Below are 26323 nucleotides of genomic sequence, written 5' to 3' on the forward strand. Positions count from 1 at the left end.
ACGGGGGGAGAGTGGGGGCCCCCCCCCCCCATTAAGGATGGACAGATGGAAATCCCTTCTCCTCCATTTCTGTTTGGGATCTTGGGCATGCATGCACATGTGCCTGGTGTGTTTCTCAAGCCTCTGGGCCACAGATTTTTATTTTTTCATGAGTACACTTGTCTTCAAGGTAGTGAGCAGGTGGTAGTGGCCACTGACTGTTCATAGGTAGAAAGTTTATGAGAATTGAATGTACCTCCGAGGGACACTGTTGTAGAATAAGCTGCTGGATAGTATACCACTCTTCACTTCAACACAAACTTTGGTATTCCTGCCCAGATCCCTTTGAATTTCCACATCTTTGTTTTATACCTGAGCACTTGCGGGCTGTCAAGCCACACTGGGTGAGCCCCCCTCTTCATGAGTTCTACAGAAAGGCACCTCAATTTTTCCCAAGTACTAAGGACTTTCTTATCCTAATATGTTCTGTGATTTCCTAAGGAGGATGTGCAAATTAAGTACATGTGGTAGAAAAATAGAATTGGTGAAATGAAATTCTCACCTGGGCTGAAGATGTAGATGGACAAGTCTGCCCTCCACTGCAGATGAGCTCAAAGTACCGCGTTTCTCAAGGCCAGTGACTTCTCTTTTAAGAAAACAACCATTTCTGCAGAAATGATTTTGGGCATGGTTTTGGTAGCATTTGAGAGTGGTCTTTGTGCTCAGATGAAACTCATTGTTAACAAATTAAATTGTGGACTTCATTCTATAATATACGTTGCTGGTAAATAGGGTATTAATTCATTGCTAGAGAGTATTTTCATGTGTATATGATTTTAATAGGTCACCATAGTCTATACTCACTCTCATCTACATCTTTTTCTCAAGTTTGTGTTTAAAATCAGCAGTGAATAATTCATTCTTAATATGTTATATTTAGGTAAAGTCAAGGAATAAATCATATTCAAGGTTTTTACTTTCTTCTTAGAGAAAATGCAACTTTCAGCTTCCTGGCTTTGAATTTTCTGTCAATAATAATAATTAAAAAAATGAAACTGTTTCTGTAGAAATAGGCATTTTTATTATCTTTTTTTAAATTGCTGGAGGGCATATGTACCTGCCAGAGTCAGGGGGGGAGGGGAGGAGAAGCCTCACTCAATGGGGCCATGCTGCAATCCCTTCTCCATTTCTTTATCCTGCTGGGATTTGGGACAGGCAAGCACACTCCTTGTGTGTTTTTCAAGTCACCAAGGCAGGAGTCAAACTGGGTTGGCCATGAGGGTTCTGGCTCCCTTAATCACTAGGCTACAAAATTAGCACCTTTATTATCTTTGTGGAACTAAAATTTGCAAATTTTTAATACTCTCCACCAAGCGACATTATTATTAGGATAGGGGAAACTTCTTATTTGTTCAACATGTTCAAGTCAAAAAAAGATGAACTGCTAATCACATGACCGCCATTCTCTTTTGAGGCTTTTAAGTGAAAAAATGAATGTTACATTCCTGTCCACTGTATTGTTGAGCCGAGGAATGCCGCTGAGAAGCCTGTGCCATCTGAAAAAGCCATATGTAATTAAGTCGAGTAGACGGAGGGTAGATAAGGAACAGTGAGCACAAAGGGGAATCACATATCGCAAAGGAATCAGGATTTCACAGGTTTTAGTGAAACCAACTTGGGTTGAAGGAATGGAGAAGCAAAGAGATATGCTGGGTATGAGTATAGTTCCCAGGGCACCTGGTGTAAATTGTGCTTTGTCCACAGCACATTACTGGCTGGAGAGTTCTTTGCTGTGGGGAGTTACCCTGTGAGTTGTACAATGTTTTAACATCCTCTTTGCGCTCTACCCAGTAGGTGCCTTTAACTCCACCCCATTCCCCTCATTTTGACAATCAAAAATGTCTCCCATCTTGCCATTTATTTCCTTAGGAAATGGCCCAAGCAGAGAAGCTCTGGCCTAGAAGAAGCCTGTGGGAAGTGTTCTGTTAGGACAGACTCCTGTGTTTAAGTTTGGGTTAAGGACAGATCGCTGAGTAAGACATATGTTTTTGCTAAAGGAATGTAAAAAAGGTTGGGACGGTTAATAAGGAGAGTGGTCCTCTGTCTGATGACATTCCTTGTCAACCTGGCTTCTCAGGTTTGGGGCAGGGGGTGAAGTGGGTGTCTCCTTAGGTTTCATGGATCTTTATGGTTGTTATTTTCCAGAGTGATGGTTCTGAACTCTGAGTGTGCTTCAGAAGGACCTGAAGAGCTTATTAACCGAATCCTGGGCCCAGAGGTTTTTATTTAATAGATCTGAGATGGTGCCTGAGGAAGCTTTTGCAATGTTAGTTAGGCAACGCTGATGCTTCACACAGGGACTATGTCTTGAGAACTGCTGTTCTGAACTGTCTTTGGTACTTTCTAGTGTTCTCCTTTGTGCCTTAAGGGTGGGCTACATGCTAATGAAAAAAGAAAAATGAAAAGAACCACAGTTGTCAATGATATTCTCGAGTTACTTAGCATTTTATCTGCTGTTTTGACTATAGTAACACATTTTTAGGAAATATCGGACTTTTATATCCTTTTCTGAGCTGTAACTGATTTCTTGGAACTCATTTTTCTACAGGGGACATTTAAATTATTTTGCATAAATGAATAATTTTACACTTGCCCACATCAAAGCTTATCTGAGGATTTCTGGCCCACTCACACATCCTCGTGAGATGCCCTTCTCTGATTGCATTTTATTACCCAGAAAAGCTTAATTAGGGTCATATGCATTCTTTTTTTATAATTTTTAATTTTAATTTAAAAAATTTATTTATTTTATTATTCATGTATTAAATCCCTATACATCATTTAGATTATGAAGAGACTTTACCCAGTGTCATATACACCTCAGTCCAGCCCAGTTGAAACTGTTATACACATCCTTGTCAACAGATAACAGACCTTATCTGTGTCCGACAAAGGTCTTACCTCTCTATTTCCCCCCACCCCCCGCCGCCAAATTTCCTTTTTCTACACCCTTCCCCTCTCACACTGTCTTTCCACTTTGTCTCTATTGCCCATAACAGATTTAATACTTTTATGTTTTCCAGTCTTTCAGTCTCTACCACATGCATTCTCAGTTACTGCTGTATCTTTTCCTTTCTTAGTCATCAAAACTTTTTTTCTTAAATAAATAGAAATTGGCCCTTGGGAGTCCATCACTGTTTACATGTTTATGGGTCCATTCCCTTTACTGTAGATTGTTTAAGTGCTCTCTGTACATGACAAAATAAGAAAAAACCACACTGTTATTCCAATTTTGGGCCAAAAGTAGTCTATTTTCTCTCTGGTGCTGCCTAGGTTTCCTAGGTCCTGTTGTTGCATGTATGAAGCTGAGCCTTTGGATCTCTACAAAGAGGACAGCTGTCAGTCTGGATCTGCAATGCATTCATTTTAGGTGTGTTTCATGGCCAGGGCAGCTTGGATCGTAGCCCTTTAGGGTCAATTTCTCCCTAAGGTAGCCATGAGGGAGGACTTGGTTGATTTTTTGCCACAGGACTCACTCCCTCTAACTCTACCTTTACATACTTTCCTCCTTGTCAAGTCAGCTCCTGGTCATCTTTCAGGTATCAGCTTGCACCTCATCTATTGAGAGGGGTCTTCATGACACCTGGGCTAGGCCATGGTGCCATGTGTTCCTGGATCACTTGCACAGCTCCTTCAGGACACTTTGCATAATGTAATTACCTAGTTTTTGTTCTCTAAGCTCTGCCCCATTCCACTTCTGGATGTCCTGTTGAACACAGTGTTCCAGGATCAGCACAAAACACATGGAAATGTTCTGTTCCTGCATTTGAGTTGGTCCCTTTATAACACACATCAGGCTGCGTTAGTGATTCTGGCACCTGAGTCACACTGCTGACTAACTGAAATTCTCATCAGTGCACTGCCTCGGCTCTCTTCATGATGCATTTTAATTATAAAAGCAAGATAGGAGCCTTAAGGAAAAAAGAAAATTTGGATGAAAAGTAAATTTTTAAAATCATGAAATAATGCCATTACTCCCCAAACATTCAGTGTTAAAATTTTTATTACCTTAAAGACTTATCATGAACAATGCATACTGATACATACATATATGCAGTAGTTTTCTCTTATTGCCAGTAGATATATTCCAAGAAACTTGGTGAATGCCTAATACTTTGGATAGTACCAGACTACACACACACACACACACACACACACACACACACACACACAGTACTATAGATACATGCCTATGATAAAAGTTTAATTTGTAGGGCCAGCAGGTGACATGGCGATTGAGGATCTGGAATCCCACTTGGCCAACCATGATTCGTGTTCTGGACCAGGCAGCTTGAAACTCACACTGGGTTCATGTATGTGCAAGCCCAAAATCCTGAGAGGAGAACAGAGAAGAAGAGGTTGTGGCATGGCCTTCCCCCCGAAGGAGTGATTTCTTACTTTCTTTCTCTTTCTCTGGTGAACACATACACCCTATAGCAAAAATTTCTCTCTCTCAAAACATTTAATTTATAAGTTATACATAGTAAGAGATTAACAGTGGTGATAATAAAATAGAACAATTATAATTTCTTGTAATAATTTCCCAATGTATCTTCAAATAGTCAATAGTAGCCAAACATTACATCACAATACCTATGGTATTTACCTCCATTCATCTCATCATATAGGCGTTGTATTGTCTCATATCATCACAAGAGGGAGAATTATGAGTGCAGTAGAAGAGATTTTGGGCAAGAGATCAAAAGAATAAGAGAGAGACCTCATTCAATAGCTTAAGAAAGACACTTTTCTGGACTGTAGTTGACCACAATAACTCAAACTGTGGAAAGTGAGACTGTGGATAAGAGGGCACTACTGTACATGCATACTCATATATGACATTTGTGTATGTGCATATATTTGTATCAGGAGCTTATATGTTCTTCCTCTGTATATTATATATTATATATATGACTTTGTAAACTGTCATGTGTTATGATGTGTATTCAGGTCAGTAAACATGGTTCTATACTGCCTTGAGAAGCAAGGAGCCTAACGCTTAAGAATTCAAGATTTGAATTCAGGTGGACTTAGGCTCTATATCCTACTTATATGACCTGGGATAGATTACTTATGCTTTCTAGATTTTGGTTATATAGTTATTTATAGGTTACTACTAGTTAGATAGATACATATTATATGGAGTTACATAGTTATAGGACATATTTGTAATAGGTATGTGGTTCATATAGCTACTTAGTATTTCATTTTATGGATATTTTATTTATAGCATATTTAAATTAGGTATCCCTCATCCTCCAACTTAATTGTTTAATTCTAAAGCTGACTTTTATATTTTTGTACACTTACCACTTTAATCCAGTATTTTAGGCTCTGGAATAATTTAAAAATACTTTCAATCTCTGTCTTTTAGATATATATGTTATATACACATTAAATGATGAGACATTTCATACAAGTTGTAGATAAGAGTGTTAGATATAGTTTTATATATATATATATATATATATATATAGAGAGAGAGAGAGAGAGAGAGAGAGAGAGATAGAGATAGAGATAGAGAGAGAGATAGGGAGATAAATATAGAGAACTATATATCCATCATTGTTACCATTATAAAGCTCCTCCTCCATTGTCCTAGGGATAACCATCCTACTTTGGTTAAGGTCATGAGTTGACTGTTGAATCCAGCCAACTGAGAGGTTACTCCTGATTAATGTCCTATACTGGTTCCCAGAAAGAGCAAGAGAAATCCTGCCAGGATCCCCGATGGAATACGAATATATTATCTTTGTAGAATTTTCACAATCTCCTTCTCTAGTAAAAGTTTTAGAAAAATGAATATGATTGGGTTAGTATGATGCATTTTTACTAAACTCATACTGGCTTCTTGAAGTGTTCACATTTTTCTGAATAATTTAGGAGTTATGGACATATGGCTTAAAATGCTAATGACTCTAGAAAAGAAAAATCTATAGCAAGAAATCCATACCAATATAAGAATTTGAGACAGATGTGTTCCAGCTTTTTACTTTAGAAATGTATGCCTTAGGTTAACCTATCTATAAATCATTTACACATGGAATGCAAAATTTTCCATCTTACTATATCCTACAATTGCTATGAAAATATGAGTACATTCTATCTTATATATAATAGTACATAGATCTCATAGTTCTGATTCTAGAGCTTGTGCTATATAGAGATTGTTACTTTTGATCTCTATTTCTTTGGATGTTTGCTACTTCTATGAGTAAAGATATATTAAAGATCTACTTTAATTAAAAACAAACAAACAAAAAAACCCAAAGGAATATTATACTCCATTGATGAAATTTCTGATATGTTGTCTCAATTGTGACTACCAAACTGATGTGTCTTTCAAATGAAGTGTAATGTCAATGTGGAAAAAAAAAAAAAGAAATGTTTGCCTTAGAGGCAGAAAAAAAACCCCAAAAAACAGAGAAAAAAGATAGATTGGGAGGATGGAGAGAATATTTAGTTCACTACTTTTCTCTTGTGACAACACTGGATCTCAAAAAAAAAGAAAGGAAGGACATGCCCAAGAAGTACCATGTTTAACAAAGTTATCATAGATTAGATGCGAGTCAACCCATACTGCTCACATATATTATAAAGTATATGTGCTTACTGTGTCTTGCTTACCTGGAGCAGTTCATTCTATGCATAATAATACTAATTATTAAAATAACATAGTACTTAAAAATAATACTGTGGTTATATGCTCCAAAGTACTCTTGTCATCTTTCTTGTTTACTTCTTCAATAATCTCAGTAGGTTAGTAGAGTGCCCAAAAAGGAAAAGAGACACAGAAAAGCTATGGTTGTTCTCCCCAGGGGTTCATAAGAAATTAGTAGTGCATTAAGGTCAAACACAAAAGGTTATAGTATGAGAATTCTCACCTGGAATTCAGTGAAATTTCCCTGATTCCTATTTTGAGAAAGTTGTCAGGCTCATGTGCTGGTTCTAGAAGCACACTGAGGGCCCAGCCCAACCTACTTCAACAAACTCTTCTCCCATAGCTCCTCATTCCACATCTCATGTTCCAAAAACATCAAGCTCCCAGTAGGGGCTTTCTATACCATTGTTGCCTCATGCTAAGTAAAATGTGTTCTGTGCCTTTCTTGACTGGAAAATTGTTAGTTGCACATCAAGCTTTAACAACTCTCCTCCAAGACATGTCCTTTGAACTTCACACGTGAGGCTGTCCTAACACTAGACATTGTGAAGCACTGAACTTGTACTTGGCATGGCAACAATCCCTTGAGTGCCTTTCCCACTTTACTGTAAATTCTGTGTACACCCAGAACCTAGCAGGTAGTATGTGCTCAAACATTGTGAAGACAGGCTGGACTGACAGGGTGTACATATCAAACAGGGTACGAGAGCAAATCTAAATCAATGAACAAACACATCTTCTGACTATATTCTATTTACACGGAAATTCAGTCTGATCTTCAAAAATAATTTATCAAGCAAGCACTCTGATAATAGACATTGTTTTTGCTGTAAAACATTTAATTAGTATTTTGCCCAAGTGGGCAGACATGGATATTCTTTATCCAGAAGCAATATGTGTTATAATCTCAATAGCTAATGGGTTTAGTAAGATTCTTTAGGGAAGTGATTCTATTTTAATTCAGATCCCTTAAAAGACTGGAGGATTTTTTCCCCCCAGAAATTGTAGCTTTTTGACAATATCTATCTTTTTAAAACATTCTGACATCTAAATTATTTATTAATGTAGTTTTTAATAGATATGAGGGACTTTAAAATATTATAACCACAGGATAATTTATTCATGGAGGATTCCTTTAAAGGTAATGAATTTTCTTCTGTCTTTTCTAGTAGAAGTAGGAAAAGTACATAGATTGTTACAGATCACTTCATTTTACTGATAACTAAGAATGGAACAGATCTTACTGTGAATTATATAATCAGTTTTAAAAGCATTCCATATTCTTTCTGTGACAGAGTATGAGAATATGGTTATTAGATTTTTTTTCCTTGCATAGCCTTAACCACATTATATTTAATAGAATGGCCACAGGAAGAGTGGGTTAGACTGATCAAAACAGCTGCTACAGAAATGCATCTTCACGTTAGCTTCAGTGGCTTTTCTTTTTCTTGCTAAAGAAATCTAACAGGATATTAAAAAAGTATTAACCTTCAAAATACGTTTGGATTCCACCATGCTTCTAAGGAGGCAATGTGAATATGAGAGCTATGTTTAGGAGAAGATTTGACCCACGGGATTTGTGGAAGGGTCACACAGGTTTAGTTTGAGAGCTAACACTGCCTGTGCCAGTCTCTCAGATCACACCCTCCCTTCCATTCCCCATGCAGCTGCTGCAGTTATCTTTCTAAAGGCAAATCTGGTTATGTGATTCATCTGTTTCAAGCCTTTCGTGGGGAAATGTAGACGTGCTAGCTTGGCAGACGAGGCCCTCTCTGTGCAGGCCTGGCAACAGCAGCCCTAGAAATCCATGCTGGAGATGTGAGGAGCCACCCACAGTGCCCAGGACCCCGCAGCCACTAGCTGGCCTTAATTTCGCAACCGTCTCCTCTGCCTGGGAAGCAGTCTTTGTCCGTTTTCCCTGGGAACTGACCACACCCTCTTTTGTACCCCAAATCTGCCCCTCTGCCACTGTTCTTTCAGGCCACTCTTAACAGTTTGTGTATTAAATCACTCTTCCCTCTTAGGCTCAAAGCTCTTATGTCTGCAGACCCCATGTGGCACGTGATCGACTGTTTATAAGTGGCGGCACTGACGCCGGGAGACATATGGAATGTGCCTCGTCGCAAAAGTGGTGCCTCTCGTGGATGTTTTACCAGCAACCTGAAAATAAGTTGTCCTGTTTTTGGATATTTCCTAAGCTTTTATTGTTACACTTACTAACTCTATATTAATGTTGTAGCAGAAACATTGGCAGTTAGTAGCTTTGGAACTACTTTTACTATTTTGTTGTCCCTGGATTGAATAGCACTGCATATGAAAGATTCTTTTCTTTTCTTTTTCTTTTTCTTTTTCTTTTTCTTTTTCTTTTTCTTTTTCTTTTCCTTTTCCTTTTCCTTTTCCTTTTCCTTTTCCTTTTCCTTTTCCTTTCCTTTCCTTTCCTTTCCTTTCCTTTCCTTTCCTTTCCTTTCCTTTTCTTTTTCTTTTCTTTTCTTTTTTCTTTTTTCTTTTCTTTTCTTTTCTTTTCTTTTCTTTTCTTTTCTTTTCTTTTCTCTTTTCTTTTCTCTTTTCTTTTCTCTTTTCTCTTTTCTTTTCTCTTTCCTTCCTTCCTTCCTTCCTTCCTTCCTTCCTTCCTTCCTTCCTTTCTTCCTACCTTCCAGAGGGCAGTTGAACTTGCCAGAGCAAGACAGAGACACAGAGAGACACAGAGGGAGAAAGCACCCGCTAGTGGGGTGTGGCCAACTGCAAAGGTACTTTTACTCAAATATTGATGCTCCTACCTGCAGAAGACAATGGTTTAGGCTAAGAAAACTTGCATAGTCAGCAAAACTTCAATTAAAAAATTATGGAAATATACCTCCCATATGCACCTATTGACCCATTTTTACCCTCCGCTGACAAGTTTGGATACGCTTAGCATATTGTGGGCAGCAAATATGGGGAAAAATTGACCAATTTGAGCTAGAATTGAAAAGCTGGCATCCCACAATTATTTCAGTAGATTCTAGGTTATTTCATTCCTTAAATCATCACTAATCTTCATTTCTGGATTATTGCTATTCCTGAGCTATTTAAGTTATCTGAAGCCAATATTAGTCTGCTAGGTATACTATACAGTTATAGAATGAGTTATTATCACTGTTTATAGGGTTAAAAATATCCACTGAGGCCCGCAGGAAGTATGGGGGTTAAGGAACTACTGGAATCCACCTGGCCAGCTGCATGGTTTGAGTCCCAGATTACGGTGACTTAAAAATCACACCGCACATGTGTGTACATGTGTGCATGCATGTGTGTGTGTGAGCATGTGTGTGCATATGTGTACTCAAAATCCCAAGAGGAAAATGGAGAAGGGATTGTGGCATGGCCATCACCCTGGGGGGTAATTTCTCACTTTCCCTCTCTCTCTCTCTTTCTCTCTGTCTCTCTGGCAAGTGCACATGCCTTATTGAAAAATCTAAAAAAAAAAAAAAAAGCACAAAAAGCAAAAATAAAAGCAAAAAAAGCAAAAGCTACTGAAGTAGATGCCATCATTGGGACATGGGAAAAATCAGACTATTGAATTAATTTTGTCCATGTTTATTTTATTTATTTTGTATTTGTCAGAGGGTGCGTGTGTGTGTGTGTGTGTGTGTGAGAAAGAGAGAGAGAGAGAGAGAGAGAGACCCACACGATGGGCGTAGGTCACACTGTAATCTCTTTTCCTGCATCTTTTTTTTTTTTGAGAGGTTTTAGCTATAGGGCGCGTGCGCTTGCCAGACAGAGAGAGACAGAGAGATAGAAAGCGAGAAATCACCCCCCAGGGGGGATGGCCACGCCACAATCCCTTCTCCTCCTTTCTCCTCTCGGGATCTTGGGCGCGCACGCACACACGCCCGGCGTGAGTTTAAGCCACTGGGTCCGGGACTCGAACCGCGGTCGACTACGTGGGAGTCCAGTGACATCGCCATTACGCTAACTGCTGGTCCCTTTTCCTGCATCTTTACCCCCTTTCTCAGAGTTCAGGGCGTGTGTACACATCTGGGTGTTTCTCAAGCTGCAGTGTCTGAGACTTGGGCTGTCCAGTTGACATGCTGTGCTCAGTTGCCTTAACTATAGCTTGTTTTCCATTTGTTGTCCCCTGATTGAATCTTCATATGAAAGATTTTTTTCTCCCTTTTTAAAAAGAATTATTTTATTTATTTTCATTTATTTATTTAAATTTGACCAGAGAGGGACAGACCAAGAGCCAGAGAGAGCAAGAGAGAGGGAGGGAAAGTGAGAAAGCAAGCCACCAGGTTCGAGACTTGAACTGTAGCCTGCCATGTGGGAGTCCAGTGTTCTGCCACCTGGCAGCCCCAGATTTTTTTCTTCTCTTTTCTTCTTCTTTTTTTTTTTGGACAGGGGGTAGTTGAACTTGCCAGAGCAAGACAGAGACACAGAGAGACATAGAGAGGGAGAAAGCACCTGCTATGGGGTGTGGTCAACTGCAATTCTATCTCTATTTCTTCCTCCTGTCAGGATACTGAACATGTTTTAAAAATTTTTTTTTAAAGAATCATTTTATTTAACTTTATTCACTTTATTTATTTGTTTTAATTTGACCAGAGAGGGTCAGAGAGAGAGAGAGAGAGACAGAGAGAGAGAGAGTGACAGAGAGAGAAAGTAAGAAAGCAAGCTACCAGGTCTGGGACTCGAACCGCGGTGGGAGTCCAGAGTCTTTAACCACCACACCATTTGCAAGCTTCTCCCAGCATGTTTTTTAAGCCTCCAGATTAGAATTCAAACTATACAGTCAGGCTTGGAATCCAGTTCCCTTAACCAGTACGCTATGGGGTGGCCCTGAATTAAGAGATTAAAGCACACAAATACTGTGTAGTTTCTGACTTTATTAAAGTGCCTACATACTTTTAGGTAATATCTTAAAAGTATCACAAAACACTGATTTTCTACTGGAGTCAGTAGAAACTTTGACTAGGTGGGTGAAGAGCCCTGATGTGCAATTACTCCTTCAACAACGGAGCCCGTTGTTTCCCCACAGCCCAGCAGGTTCCATGCTGAGCACATTCAGTATGGATGCCAACATGAGCGCGGAGAAGCTAAGAACAGAGGCAGGGGAGAGAAGAGAGCCTCAGAGACACATGCAGATAGCCTTGGGAGTAGTTTCTAAATATATCCACACCTCAGTCTCCACATGTCAGCTCTCTGGCATTCTTACCTAATAGGTCAACTATCGTTGCTAGATAACTTTGATCATTTGCAAGTTCGAGTGGGAAAAAAAAGTGAGACCACAGCCTTGTGCCAACTTTTTGTTTTGTACTCAGTAAGGACATATGAGTTGTTGAAAAATGCCCTCTCTTGGAAACCTTGCAGGATGATAGACTTCTCAATCATAAAAATATTTCAAATAGTAGCGTTGTTAGTCTTCCTGTTTTGCAGTCATAATAGGGTGGGCAGTAGGTTGGAAAAGGAAGAAAGAACAGCTTTTAATTATACATCAGCAGCATTTTAAGGGCAGGAACTGTTTTTGTATCCTTCAAAGCCTCCTATTGTCTTAAACACAGCCTGAATTTGAGATTCTTGCAGAATGAACAAATGAGTGGATGGGGAGATGGTGGATGGACAGTGGACATTCACTTTGAGTCATTTTGAATGACACAGGAACTTTAATAAAAGTTTGGGATAATGAGATTTTTCATATTGGAATGTTTTATCTTTCCTTTTTTATTTGCATACATAAAGAAGTGATCCTCTTGTTCTTCTCCAGTCTTATATGGAAAACACTTTATCTATAAAGCTAGTCATTTTATTCTGGATTAAATGCCATCCTACATTTTGGGGACCTTTAATTATTCCTCTAGCTTTCATGATGTCTAACCATTGGAAAAAGTCCTATTCTCTGTAATACTGTCTGTCCTTGTTTAATACTCAGGTCTAAAAGTATTCTGAGTAACCGCTGTGTTTTTTTCCTTCTTTCCTTCTTAATTCTCTGCAGTTTGGCTCAAATTCTTTGAGGATGGATATCCCCATTGGAAGTAATATCCCCAATGGAAATAATAATTGTCTTTGGCAAAGTAGCTTTTAGAATTTGCTTATTGTCTGGACATGTTTGATAAGTGGGTTCTGTAATTATAATGATTTGATTGACAGTGATCAGAAACAAAAGTTTCTAGGGAGCTAGGCTTAGGGAATTTTCCTTTTCTCCTGTAGTTTTCTTAATTTTGCCTGAAGGCACAGCAAAAGTGGGACTTGCTCCAGGAAGCTTCTCATTGATTATTCTACCTTATCTCATTTCTACTAAATGCATATTTAGTTTTCTTGCCATAATCACAGGAAGCAATGTAATAGCACATATTTTACTTAAAAAACTCTGCATCTAATTCAGTACTGCGCACATAGCAGTTAATTAATAAATTCTTCTTGATTGACTAAACTATTACCCATAGATGAGGTACTGTTACTCTTTTAAGTAAATCCGATTGCCATTTTATTAAGGACTCTGAATGCCTGCAGAGGTACATGCATCAGGGCAATTGAACTGATCACCTTGTCTTCTGCAAGAGCTTTAGTTACTATAAGAAAAAGCCTTTGCATCTTTATTACTACCTTTTTGATCCGTACATTGATTTTTTAAGGTTTGTTTGTTGGACACTTTACTGTATTCTTTTTCATACATCAAAGGTCATCCCAGTTGTGAGTTACTGTCTTAGAATAAAGAAGCAAGATGGTTAGATAAAAGGATGATGAAGTAAACTAAAAGATATTTTGGGATACATCACAAGATTTCATGGTAAAAGATGCATATTTTGTGAACTTTCTGAGGCAGTTATACTTGAGTGTGTGTGTATGTGTGTGTGTGTGTGTGTGTGTGTGCGCGCACTGAGGCACAGACTGAGGATAAAGGATTACTAAGAACTCTAGAGGTACTTCAAAGGAGAAGCAAGATAATTAATTATTACTATTATTCTTTTTTTCCCTCTCTTAGTTTATCTTGGAGAAAAATAATGTGGATTGAAAACAAGTGTTTTCTTGGGGAAAAAGGGGTGCCGCCAACACAACCACCAATAAAGTCTCAGCACCCAGAAGCTCCCTTGCTTTCATAATAGATTATCTGAAAAAATCTAGGACATTCTTCACATGATTATCTCAAAGATAACTAAAAAAGAAAGATTTTGGGTACAAAAAAGTCAAATTTAAAATATGTTAGGAAGCCAAATTATTTCCAGTTGAGTTCATAAATTCTGTGAGTTAGAATCTTGATCACAAAAGCCTTATACTAATGCATCCTTTTATTCTAATAACCAAATCTTTAATGATTGGCATTTTTTTCAGTAGATTATGAATCTTTGTGCAACACAGTGATGTTGAGGCAGAAGAGAACATCTTGTTCAATTTTATTTCACTGAATAGGGTTCCATGACATTTTTGTTTATGAAAAGTGGCCGTCATCTGCATGTTTTGCTGCAGATAGCTTTCCTGGTTGCAGGGATTTAGGGGCATCTGAGAGTTGAGTTTGATGGTGCACTAAATACCAGAAGGCACGTGCTGAGCATGATGTCTTCTGAGATGGATTTTGCTTCATTGGGTGTATGCAGTGTGCATTTCCAGTGACTCACTGGGTTTGCCTACCTACCTGTCTGTCAGATAGGACTAAGCCAGTGACGTTCAGATCAACTTAACATATGCCTAGGGAAATCAACTTGAAGTTAATTGTGCCAGCGTCAACACATGTCTTGGCTGGACTCGGCCTCTAAGAGGAAAACTGAGGGGGTGGGCTGCTCAGTTGCGTCTTCTGCTTCACCTCAGGTGGCTCATGAAGAGGGCTGGAGCAAACCCCTTTGATGATATTTTTCTATGTGTGTTTGGAGAGAGTGGGACCTGAACAGATGGCCTCGATATGGGCTCCTATAACTACCAGGCATGCCAAGCAGGCAGATGAGTGATCTGGCTTGTTCCTTCGCTTTAAAATTGCTGTCAGCCAGGGAAAAGAGGTGAAAATCAATCAATGGCTCCTTCCTCCAGACCCAGCATGTGCCTTTCAGTCATCAAAGTAAGAAATATCCTGTGGTGGCTGCTGGGTGATTTCTCTGATAACATACTGGAGCTTAATGTGACAAATAGCCAAGAGATACCTCAGAAATGCCTTTTTTTTTTTGGGTCCAGGACGATGTTGGCACTGAATGAACAGCACCAGGTTTGGAGGTAGCATTGTTTATTCGCTCTAGACGCTGAGTCCTTTGTGACTGGGCTTGGTATTTTTGGTAACGGGTTGGTAACTGTTTACAGCTCCCATCCTCAGAACACAGGAAATCATAAGCAGGAACCATGCTGAATATCTCCGGCAGTGCTTTTGTGTTCCTACTAAACCTAAAGCCCCGGGGTCTCTTCTTGTGTAACCCCTGGGTTTTGACTCTTTGTCAAATCCAGAAGAAACAGTATAGCAGGAAGCTCAGTTCATAACCAAGGTCATAAGCTTTAACTCTTGTTTAATCTTCAAATAACAAGTTGACCCTGGGCGAGACTGTTCTATGGCCCAGTTTTTTTTTTTTTTTTATTCGGAATAAAGTCTGCTCTAACTTGCTTACAAATCCGTAACTTGGATTCTCATAGACACAAACTGAATTTGTAGTTATAAATCTGGACATTTGATGTGTTTTCAAACAATAAACATTTCACATATGTGAGAGCCATGTTGGGTTAAGTTAGAAGGGAAGTTTTACTTTTTGGAATGAATTTTATATAAATGGGTGGCATGTTGGATATCCCAAGATTTACTTAGTGCAATATGATAATCTGGTTCCCATATTTTACATAGTTTAACACAGAGAATTTGTAATGTTTCTAGAAATACCATCGATAGAAATATCTTCATGAGTTCTCTATGTTGTGATGTGCTTTAAGTTAATTCTCATTAGTCAGCTAGAAGCATTATGGGAGAGTCAGGTCAAGGAATTAGAAGTGGGACTTCTGGCCCTATTTCTGACTTAGCTGTAACTAGCCATTTGTTGAGAAATGGCACTAATCATGTCTCTTTCCTGATGCAAAATAAACCTGTCTAATTTGCAAGACTCTTGGGCGGGCTTCCTTTACCAATGTTAAGAAACATATAAGTAAAAATGATTATTAATGACTGAAATACTTAGACCTGTCAGGAAGGATGGCAGCATTTCAACCAGCACTGGAGAGGAGACAGGTCTGCTGTGAGTTAGTCATCATCTGTGGATGATGTATTTGAGGACACGATGCACAGAAGAGAATTTATATAAAAAAAATGTTGGTAAAGCTCTTTTTGGAGAAATCATAGATTGCAGCCTTAAATTCTGAGAAAATGGAATTTTCCCTTAGCTTTATAAATATGGCAGAAGGGATTCTCACTATTTTGCATTTTGGGATCCTCATTAATGTTTCATACATTCAGAGGCACACACAGAGTCAATAAAGTCTGTGATAATTAAGAATGCTGTCTTAGCTTTAAGGTCTATCTATATCAAGATATAATGCCATCTCAGAATAATGAGTATTATAGGTTTGCTGCTTCATTTAAGCATTTTCTTTGGGATAAAGGAAAGTCAACTATTTGTTTGAACTTACCTTTTTTTCAAATCTTTATTTATTGAAATAGAACCTGACTCTGAGGTGCCAAGGTCCTAGAACAGCTCTGGGAAAATCTTAGGACAAAATCTTTAAAAGCAATCTCTCTTCCCCTTTTCCTACCCCTACGAATTATAATTAGCCCCTAACATACCTTTAAGTTAGAGAAATATACTGACTATGATGTTAAGTATAAAAATGAGAAAAATGAGACTCAGGGGGAGAAGTAACTTATTCAAGGAGAGTTTGGGTACAGCAGTGACCAGAATCCAGGTCACTGTACTCCTCATTCAGTTCTTGCCCAAATATTTATTGTGTCGGGCGCTGTGCTGGTTACTATTTCTGTGTCTTTTCTATTCCATCATGCTGCCTGTCTGTCTCTGCTGTGGGCATTTGCTCTGTGGAAGTTACTTTCCTTTCCATGGTGGAAACTTTTTTTTTTTTTAGAGAGGTTTTTGCTACAGGGCATGTGCGCTTGCCAAAGAGACAGAGAAAGACAGAGAGACAGAAAGCAAGAAATCACCTCCCAGGGGGAATGGCCACACCGCAATCTCTTCTCCTCTGTTCTCCTCTCGGGATCTTGGGCACACATGCACACATGCCTGGCATGAGTTTAAGCCACGGGGTCCAGGACTCGAACCACGGTCAACTACCTGGGAGTCCAGCAACGTAGCCATTATGCCATCTGCTGGTCCCTGGAAACATTTTATTAATGCCCATTCTCTTTACATAAGCTCAGTGGACCTCCTCATTTATAAATGAGGATGCTATAGTACCATCTCTAAACTTTCATAGTTCTATCGTCCTTTTATCAATTACACAAGAAAAGTGTATTTGAATCCTGAAAACCCTTCATTGTGCATTTCATGTAACTTGTGCTCATCATACCTTATTTCAGTTCTTTTTATTTCATCTTCTTTTTAAAGATAGCAGGAGAGACAACCCTAGTAGACCACTTGGTGACACAGTGATCAAGCAAAGGATAGGATGATTACATTTTGCTTCAGGTCCCATGTTGCACACCAGTGAGTCCTAGCAACAGGGTATGGGTCTGAGCTTTGTCAGATGGAGCCTCCATCCACATATGAGCAGCATTGTGAACTCTTGTCCTCAGGGCCTAGCACAATGTAAATGTATAACCAGGAGGCAAAAGTTTAATGAAATGCAAGCTGATGATGTACAGATGTGATGAAGTAAAACATTTCCAGTATGGGTCCAAGGTACGGAATTGTATCAAGATCTGTGTTAAACTGCATACATTGTAACTATCTCTTTTGAGGCCTTGGGATATTAAAGACGTTCAAAAAATGGAGCAGTCAAGCAGTTCAGAATGTAGTCATTGAAATTGCTTTATACATTTTGACCTGGTAGAGTGTAAAAGCCACTCATTTGTTGTCTATTTGCTGTGTTCCCAGGAATTTGCTGTCGGCTTTTACATACAACATGTTGTTTAATTACTTCAATAATTCTATGGTATAGTTTGTTATCCACATTTTACAGTGGAAAAAAATTGAATTGCAGAGAGGTTCAAAGCTGCTGTTCAAATGGAGGACAATTTGATTCCAAAGTCTTAATGTTAATTCTTCTGGATCCATTCATTTATTTGTTCAGCACGTATTTATCAGCACATTACTGTTTTAAGTACCAGGAAAGTAGCAGAAAATAAAGTAGACAAATGCTCCTGATTTCAAGGAGATGTTGTACTTATAGGGACAAAATATAAGTGAAGAAATGAGTAAAATGTACAATACAACAGTAATGGGAGCTGAAAGAGTCATATTGAGCCAGAGGAATAATTAAAGTAGAAGTGAGCAGGACTGGGTGCTTATGGGAGATGGCTAATGAAGAGAGAAACTGGAGAGAGCAAGAGTATAGAAAACTCTTTGGAGCCAGGTGTCAAAACTTGATCTTGGATCAGAGGAATGTGGGATCTTATTCTTTCCTTTCTTAGATCTGAGATATCATAGCTTGATTAACCGGTCAATGATAATGGTCTAGTAGTGACAAAGTTTATGAGGCAGGAGAGAGAGGTGAGAATTGCTACAGCAATATTCTTGAGTAGGGCAGATGAGATGAGACCTTGTGCAAAAGTGGAGGACTTGATCTTAGATAGGAACATGGAAAACCAGTTCATAATAATAGGAGGAAAGGCAGAGGATAGGAACACTGGGGCTGGCAGGTGAAGAGATGAGCATGTGGGAGTTGAGGGTATTCTCTTCTGATTGCTCCTATTTTCTCACTGAAAAGGCAAAATGAGATCTTGAGCTGAGAGTGCAGGTGGAGGAGGTTGTGCTGAAAATGTGAAGAGAGGATAATATAGAGTTGTCCTCCAGAAGAGTGGTAGGATGACTGGAACACATCTCTGCAGTTTTCTTGTATGCCAGTACTAAGGGTCCATTTGAGATTAGTGATCATGTGTCCATAGTGAGAACAACTGGCCTTCTTATGAGTAAATACGGCATTTAAGCCAAGTCCAGAATGCATAGAGTAGGTTGTGGAGAATTGGGCTTAAATGTGGTGAGGGTTTTGAAAGAATGTAATGAAGAGATAATAATCATTAAACATAAGTTGGGAATGTGGGACATAAAACATGAGTGGATAAGGAGAAAGGCATGGAAAGGGTGTCAAGATAAATAGACCATAAATCCCGATTGGGTCTGAGAAGGAGAGAGTAAGTTGGGAAACAGGAGATAGTGATCTGAGAATGGACACTTGATAATGAGGTTATTCAGTGGATTGAGACTCCTTGTATAAACTGTACTTACGAGAAACTGAGGTAAAACAGGATAAGATCATCAGAAAAAAGGTACGAGAATAGAAAGGCAATCTTTAACTGGAAAGGGAGGTCAGTAAGAGTTATTTTGGATATTTTTAGAGATATTGATGATGAGCAAAAGGTAAAGAACTTGCAATGTTAAAAGGAAGGTCAGCAAATGATTGCAATAAAGAGAAAGTTGTTGACAGGTTTTAAGTGCATGAGAATCATCTGCTCACAGTCGGTACTGAGAAGCTAAGGGTCTTTCTGGAGTAGAACGGGAGAATGATCTGACAAGGATGAGCTAGGAGGACATCATTCTTTCTTCGGGACAATCATTTTGCTTGTGTGGAGAGGAAAAAGAATCCTTTACTTATAGGGCTGGGAAGAAGCTGAATCCTGGGAGGAGAAGCAGGTCTTAGTTTTAGTGTAAGAAGTGAAAGGAATATTCAGAGAATTGGAACAAATAGGGCTTTGGATCAATTGCTCACAAGCTTTGGTGGACAACATGGAAGAACCTCAGGAATGGAGCATGGTGGACAGAGCCAGAGAAGAGGATGTAGCCCACATGGAATGCCTGTATGAAAGAGAAGTGATGAGCTGAAATTTTTGGATGTATAAACAGAAAAGAAACTTAGCTTCAATGGCCTTCGGGCAGGTAGTTGTGATAAAGCTGGGTGTGACAAAGGGAGAGAAGGGTTGGAGGTTTGTCAAGAGCATATAGAATTTGAGATTTTCCTATTTCTGCAAATGATGTCATTTTTGCTGGGAACACTAGGATATCTGGAATGCTCTTTCAACTCCTTGAAAATGAGCAGTGTTAGGACACACTCCTAATTTATACACCTATACTGAGGAATTCCTTTCTTATTTGTGGGAATGCTCATCTATACAACCAGGGACGCCCCCTCTCCCTTTAACAGGCTAAATTATTGTTCTTCCTTCATGCATCGCCCTACACAGCTATTCTAAGCATCCACAACATACCAGGCAGTGAGTTAGTGATTTAAGTGAGGGAGTAAGTGGGAGATACATGATGCATAAAGTCCTTCCTTTGAAGAGTTTGCTGTCAAGAAGGGTAGACAGTTATACTAACTACAAGGAGGACAGAAACCTGTGATCTGTACAGAAGGATAGAAGAGGCAGAGATATATTTAGATGCCAGTTATTCTAAAAATATAGAACAGCCTATCTAGAGGACAAATTTTATTCACTTTAGTTAGACCATTAACAGAATTTTACAGCTACTTGGGAATAGTTTTGTTTTTGCCAAGCTGCACAGAACATAGCACAAAGTTTATACGCAGTATGTATTCACACTTCTGATCAATTAATCAATAGATGGATAGATGAATAATAAATACACTTATAAAGGACCACAACCTTCAGGATTGTTAGCTTGAATAAGTTGCAAACATTTATTGAGCATATTAAAATTTGAGTACAAAATCAAACACTGTCTTCAATTCCAAAAGGGAGAATGGTGTACAGGAGACTGTTTGGGCTCTGGTTGGATAATAGGAGATTCATCAATTGTTAGTCACTTTCATCATTGCTTTTTCATGGTAGTGAGAGGAGCTCTCCCTGGGCTATGGATCTTTAGATCATATCCCAGTATTTGTTCTAAATCTTTTTGGTGATCCTTGCAATTCCCCTTTTTGATTATAAAGTATATTCTTGGAAGTGAGACCATTCCTGATTTCTTCTTCTTCTACTTCTTCTCCTTCTCCTCCTCCTCCTCCCCCTTCCTCCTTTTTTTTTTTAAAGAGAGATAGTGATCTGATAGAAGACATATGATTTGTCCACATGGCCAAATTCATTTATTTGAATTAAGAGAAATAGTTAGAGTTGGAGGGACAACCATAGCCATAGATTTTTAAGTGGTTTTATATTGTTTGGTGTGGATTCTCCTCCTTCTCCTCCTGGTAACTCCTAAATAGCCTGGATCTTGGATCCTAAAAGATGTCTTGCAATGCAGCCAAATGCAAAGAGTTGTGTTCATCCTTTCATGTTAACATCCATGTTGCCGGAAGTACAGAAATAGGTATTTAAATGATTTGTGCTGTCTTGGAGGACCGGAAAGCTGTTCCTAGGCTGCTGTACCTTTACTGGGTATTTATTTTAAAACTTTATTTTAATCAAAGTGCCTTGAAATGTGAGCATAGATGTTGGTATGCTAATTATCCATTTAACTTTTCTTCCATTTGAAGCTTTGGAGTTTTGCTGTGTCTATCCTGGACTAGACTGAATTATTACTCAGGTTTAACACATGAGACAAACAGAGCTTTCCCTTCTATGGGAAATCATTAACTTGACTTTTCATTTTAGTAATACTCTAAGTGATGCTCGCTTTGGCAGCACATATACTAAAATTGGAATGATACAGAGAAGATTAGCATGGCCCCTGCGCAAGGATGACACGCAAATTCGTGAAGTAATACTCTAAGTGATGTACAGCTTATGTATTTGAGTTTTCAGGGACCTTTTTTCTCAGTCAAAATCTCTAGGCCTTGGACCATTTATTTTTCTCACACACATTTTAAAAATCTTGTTTTCTTTACTTACATGTGTAGGACTTAAGTAGCATGTAGATGTAAAAGTTTAATAATCATTTTGAGCTATTTTCTCCTGTGTGTGTTCCTCTTGTCTCCCCAGACCTCATTTCATAACCAACTTATGAGTAGATAAATACATTTTTCTTCCTTCAATGATGAGGAAATGGTGTTAAATATTTATGCTATTTGTTACGTAGTCATTAAGCATTAATTTGTTCCAAGAAAATAGTTGACAACACTAAGGAAATCATAAGAAGAGGGTCAGGACACCTCTTTGGGATAATTTGCTGCTCAGTTTGACCTAATTATATGAATAGTTTTATTTGATTTTGTGCAGTTCGTGGCTTTAGCATATTTAATAGCAGTTTAGGAAAAAATATTTTGGCAGCCCTATTTTCAGTGGAGAAATTTCTTTTCTCTAACCATTTGCATTTGACATTTTGATTTTTCCTGGTCTTCTGAGCTTATTCTTTACATTTTGCATTTGTTTATTTGAGATTATGCCTTAAAACTCAAAACTGAACAATACTCATAGTGATTATTGCTCATCTCATATTTCAATCCCAACATAGTAGAGACTAAGATTTCTTGGTCTCTTGAGAATACCCATCCAGAAACACAAGGTTGCTTTATTTGTATTTTGTTTTTGAGCATCACCTGTGTCCACTGCAGCAGGTGTGAAAAAAAATTATTGGCACCTAAAATTTATTGTATAAACTTTGTTTGTTTATACCAGTCTCTGTTTATATATCCAAGGGTATATTGATGAACAGGTGTGTAAAAACATAACAAAAAAATGTGTGCCTACTAAGCTAATATTCAATTTGGAGTGGTCGGGGGAAACAGACAAAAATGAAAAAAGAAATATAGTTTGTGTGGTGGCACAGCAGAAAACCATGACACTCTGCAAAGCTGACCCATGTGGAAAAATTCCTGGTTCACATCTAGATCTGTCCCTGAATACGCCAGGCTGTGTGTGCCGATGGTCTGAGCTGGCTGAAGTTGGGGTGGAGCATGGTATCAAAACCCTCCTGAGGGTGCTGTATCTTCTCTATGTCTCTCTACATAAAGTGTGAAATCGAAAATAAATGCACATGATGGGTAAATACGGTATATAGTTTGATGGATCATGCCAGTGTTAGGGAAGATATAAAGCAGGGTGTGTAGGATCAGGAATGCTGCAGTGGATGGGGTTGCACATTTAAATTTTAAAGAGTGAGGGTCTGTAGACCTCTTGAAGGGATTGAGTGTCTTCACCACCACAGTCTGGAAAATAGCATTCTAGGCAGAGGGAGCAGCCAATGAGTGTGTTTCATTGCACATTCGGATAATATCAGGGTGGCTTGTTCATACAAGCTGAGTGATGTGAACAAGTGACTGATAGGAGACAAGATCTTCACAAATGGCTGAGTAGGAAGCAGTCACCAGAGGCAATAACCTGTCTTTGAATGACCATAGATGGTATTCTTCTTATCAACAATAAGGGAGAAAAATAATATTTTACTTGGTATTGTGTAAATAAAAAAACTAACATATTTGTAAATTTTTTCTTTTTTTTTTCTCCTTTTGTGAGAGGGTATGTGGTTTTGCTAGGTAGAGACAGAGACAGAGACAGAGAGACAGAGAGAGAGAGAGAGAGAGAGAGAGAGATAGTGAGAAAGCACCCCCTATGGGGAATGGTCACACTGTGATGCCTTCTCCTCCATCTCTCCCTTCTCTTTCAGGATTTTGGGCATGCATGTGTGCCAGTGTTTCTGAACATGAGCCAAGCAATTGGCTATGTGGGCTTAACCACCATACACAAGCTGGCTCTGATTTGTTTTTTTTTAATGTTGATAATCTCAGTCAGATTAATGGTTGAATACACTTGGCTCCTTTTCAAAATACTTTGGGAAAAAATAGTTTCAGGTATTATTAAAAACTAATATACTCTTTTTTTTTCATTTTTGCCTCATGGTTTTTTTGTTTTGTTGTTGATCCTTGCTTCTAGGGGGATATTTGAGCTATTTGGGGAATTCTGTCCATCTGTTATTTTTAGACTTTTTTCATTTCCTTTGGCTATTGTTCCTTTGAAGTATTATGGTTGTGAAGCTCTTATCCCTGCTTTTTTTTTTTTTTTTTTTTTTTAATCTTATGACTGTGCTGTGCTGTCTATTTGTGCTTATTGGTTTGAGAATCACAATAACATTTTAAACAATTAACCTTTAATGTTTCAATGATGATCAACAGAGCTAACAAATATCAATAATGGCGGTCAATATGGTGCAGTGAAAAGATGGTGAGTTTTAATGAATTATTATCTAAACATGTTACTATTTGTAATGCATTTAGAATGCAGAGTTTTCACATAGAAATACAATATCTGTCCTTAATAGGGAGAAAAAGTTGTGACTGGACAAGACAGTTCACCTTAGTTAGCCTCAGTTTCCTCAGGTGTAAGAGAGTAAGTAACTCTTTTATCCAGTTGTGAGGATTAGTGATCATGGATGAAGTGTCCTCCCCAGTGCATTCAGTAATAATCATCCCGCAGACTAACATTTATTGAGGCCTGCTCTGTTCGAGTCACTGGGCCAAAGGCTTTACATCCATCATCTGATCTAATGACCACAATGAACAGTCACATCAAAGCAACGTCAGTATGATGCTCAGCATGTATCAGACACTGGACATGTGTCTGTTGAAAGCATGAAAATGAATGCCCACTTTACACATGAAGAGACTGAGGTTGGGTGGATTAGATAAATGCCCAAAGAGACACACGGCATACCTGATAGAGCAGAATTTGAACCAAGACAGTTTAAAGCCACAGCTCTTAATCACAACAGAGGAGCCTCTTAGAGTTGTGTGGCTGGGACTGGAGAAGGGGTTTTCTCCCTCCGTCCCTCATGTTCATGTCTTTCCCTGTGCATTTGTATCTCAGAGTGAGGATATAATATTAAATGCACTGAAATTAGTAGCTTTGATGATTATTGTTGAGTGTACAAATACAGTGTTTCACCTTTCTTCTCCCTCACAACATCAGACAAAGATACATATGGTGAGGTCTATAAACCTGTCCACGTGCTCACATATGACCTATGCACAGTAACACACAAAAGCATAGGCACACACAAAGGATGTGACACTATGACACATAGGATGTGATGCTGTGAACACTCATCTGACGTTTAACTCTCTTAAGATCCCATTGACCAGTAGTTTGAAGGATCGTGAAATTATTCCTGATCTAGACTAAATTTCTTGCCTTTATTTGTGTGTAACAAGTGGGGCAGTAGCAGCTTGATCTCAGAACCTGGATTACAGTCCCCATAGGTATGGCGTGTATATTATAACTACGAGGTTAATTTCGTTCCTATCTTTTATCTTAATGATTGACAGGATATTAGTTACATTTTTTAAAAGGCCAATACTCTTGGTTAATTTAATCTGGATTACTCTACAGATAGTATGACTTCAATTTGACTCTGGGATTAGGTTTTTATATTTACCAATATCATATCAATGCCTTTTGAATGGTAAAACCATTATTTTGTTATTTATTTGTGAGATAACTCATAGGAAAATTATAAAACAGAGTTTTGTTAGTATTCAACTAACTTATTCATCAATAACAAAGTCAGAAAATAAAATGGAAAGAAGCAGGCTAATGAACAATAGGATATCAGATCTTATAAATCTTTTTACATAACTATGCATTTAAAGACTCAGAATTCCGCATATTCTTAGAGAAGTCTGTGACTAATGCAGCTTTTAAAGGTCTCAAACTGAGGTGGAACCATTTTTTTTCTGTATTTCCACTAATGTCAAATGCTCACACAGTATTAATAATTTATAAATTGACATTAAAGCAATCTTTTAACCTTACATTTGGGCAAAAGTGGGGAAAAATCAATAAGGTCAAGTGTTAACCAAATTTACGATATGGGCAAAGGCCACATGGAGCCACCATGCACTTTCATGGTGTTTGCCAGTCTAAGAGATGCTGCCGTGGGTGTCAATTTGTTAGGAAAGCAAGGACCAATGAGATCAATAGAATTACTTTGGTGACAAACGAAGGAAAGGTAGATGTTAGAGACAGATCGGAAATGGATACATATTTCTTTCTTTAACAGATACATAGAATTAGAACATGTTACAAGTGTGTTACAAGTGTGTTTTAGGAATGATTTATATGCCCTTAAGTAAGAAGCAATAAATGCATTAATCTGCTGAAATTATAAAATTTTCATATAAGCTTGCATTTTGCATTACATTTGCCAGTTAATGATATTTTTGTTTTCATTTTCTGGAGGGTGCATGCTCACTGGAGAGAGAGAGAGAGAGAGAGAGAGAGAGAGAAGGAAAGTGCCTTCCATGGGACTTGGTAATGCTGCAATCACTTCACCTCTATTTCTCCTTCCCTTCAGAATATTGGGCATGCATGCACATGTGCCTGGAGTGCTTTTCAAGCTGTCAGGTCCAGGACTCAAACCACAGGGTCAGCTATCGGGATCCAGTCACCTCAACCACCATGCACAGGCTGGCCCAATGATAATTTTGACAAAAGGAAATCATATAGGACACAAGGAAAGAGGTGTTGGACTAAAACTATTCATAAGTGTGAGAGGACTTCAGATTTTAGGCAGGTTTGGATGTACATATTTTTCAAGATTTTGTACATCTTGGGAGTCCAATCAGTAGTCACCGAAGCACTCTGTGACTCACCAGCAGCCATTAAAATTATGGCAGGTATGGGGTCTCCCCAAG

General features: G+C 38.5%; 1 protein-coding gene and 1 non-coding gene across 2 annotated transcripts in view; both read left to right on the forward strand.

Moving 5' to 3' along the window:
* The window catches only part of FGF14 (fibroblast growth factor 14), a 733354-nt gene that overhangs the window by 51664 nt on the left and 655367 nt on the right, over window positions 1–26323 (forward strand). The gene's annotated exons all lie outside the window — the stretch shown is intronic.
* On the forward strand, window positions 21365–21471 carry LOC114009981 (U6 spliceosomal RNA). The gene has a single exon (XR_003551382.1). It is a non-coding gene; the product is annotated as a U6 spliceosomal RNA (small nuclear RNA).

Source organism: Tupaia chinensis, unplaced genomic scaffold (assembly GCF_000334495.1).
Source record: "Tupaia chinensis unplaced genomic scaffold, TupChi_1.0 Scaffold000057_1, whole genome shotgun sequence".
Classification (NCBI taxonomy): Eukaryota; Metazoa; Chordata; class Mammalia; order Scandentia; family Tupaiidae; genus Tupaia; species Tupaia belangeri.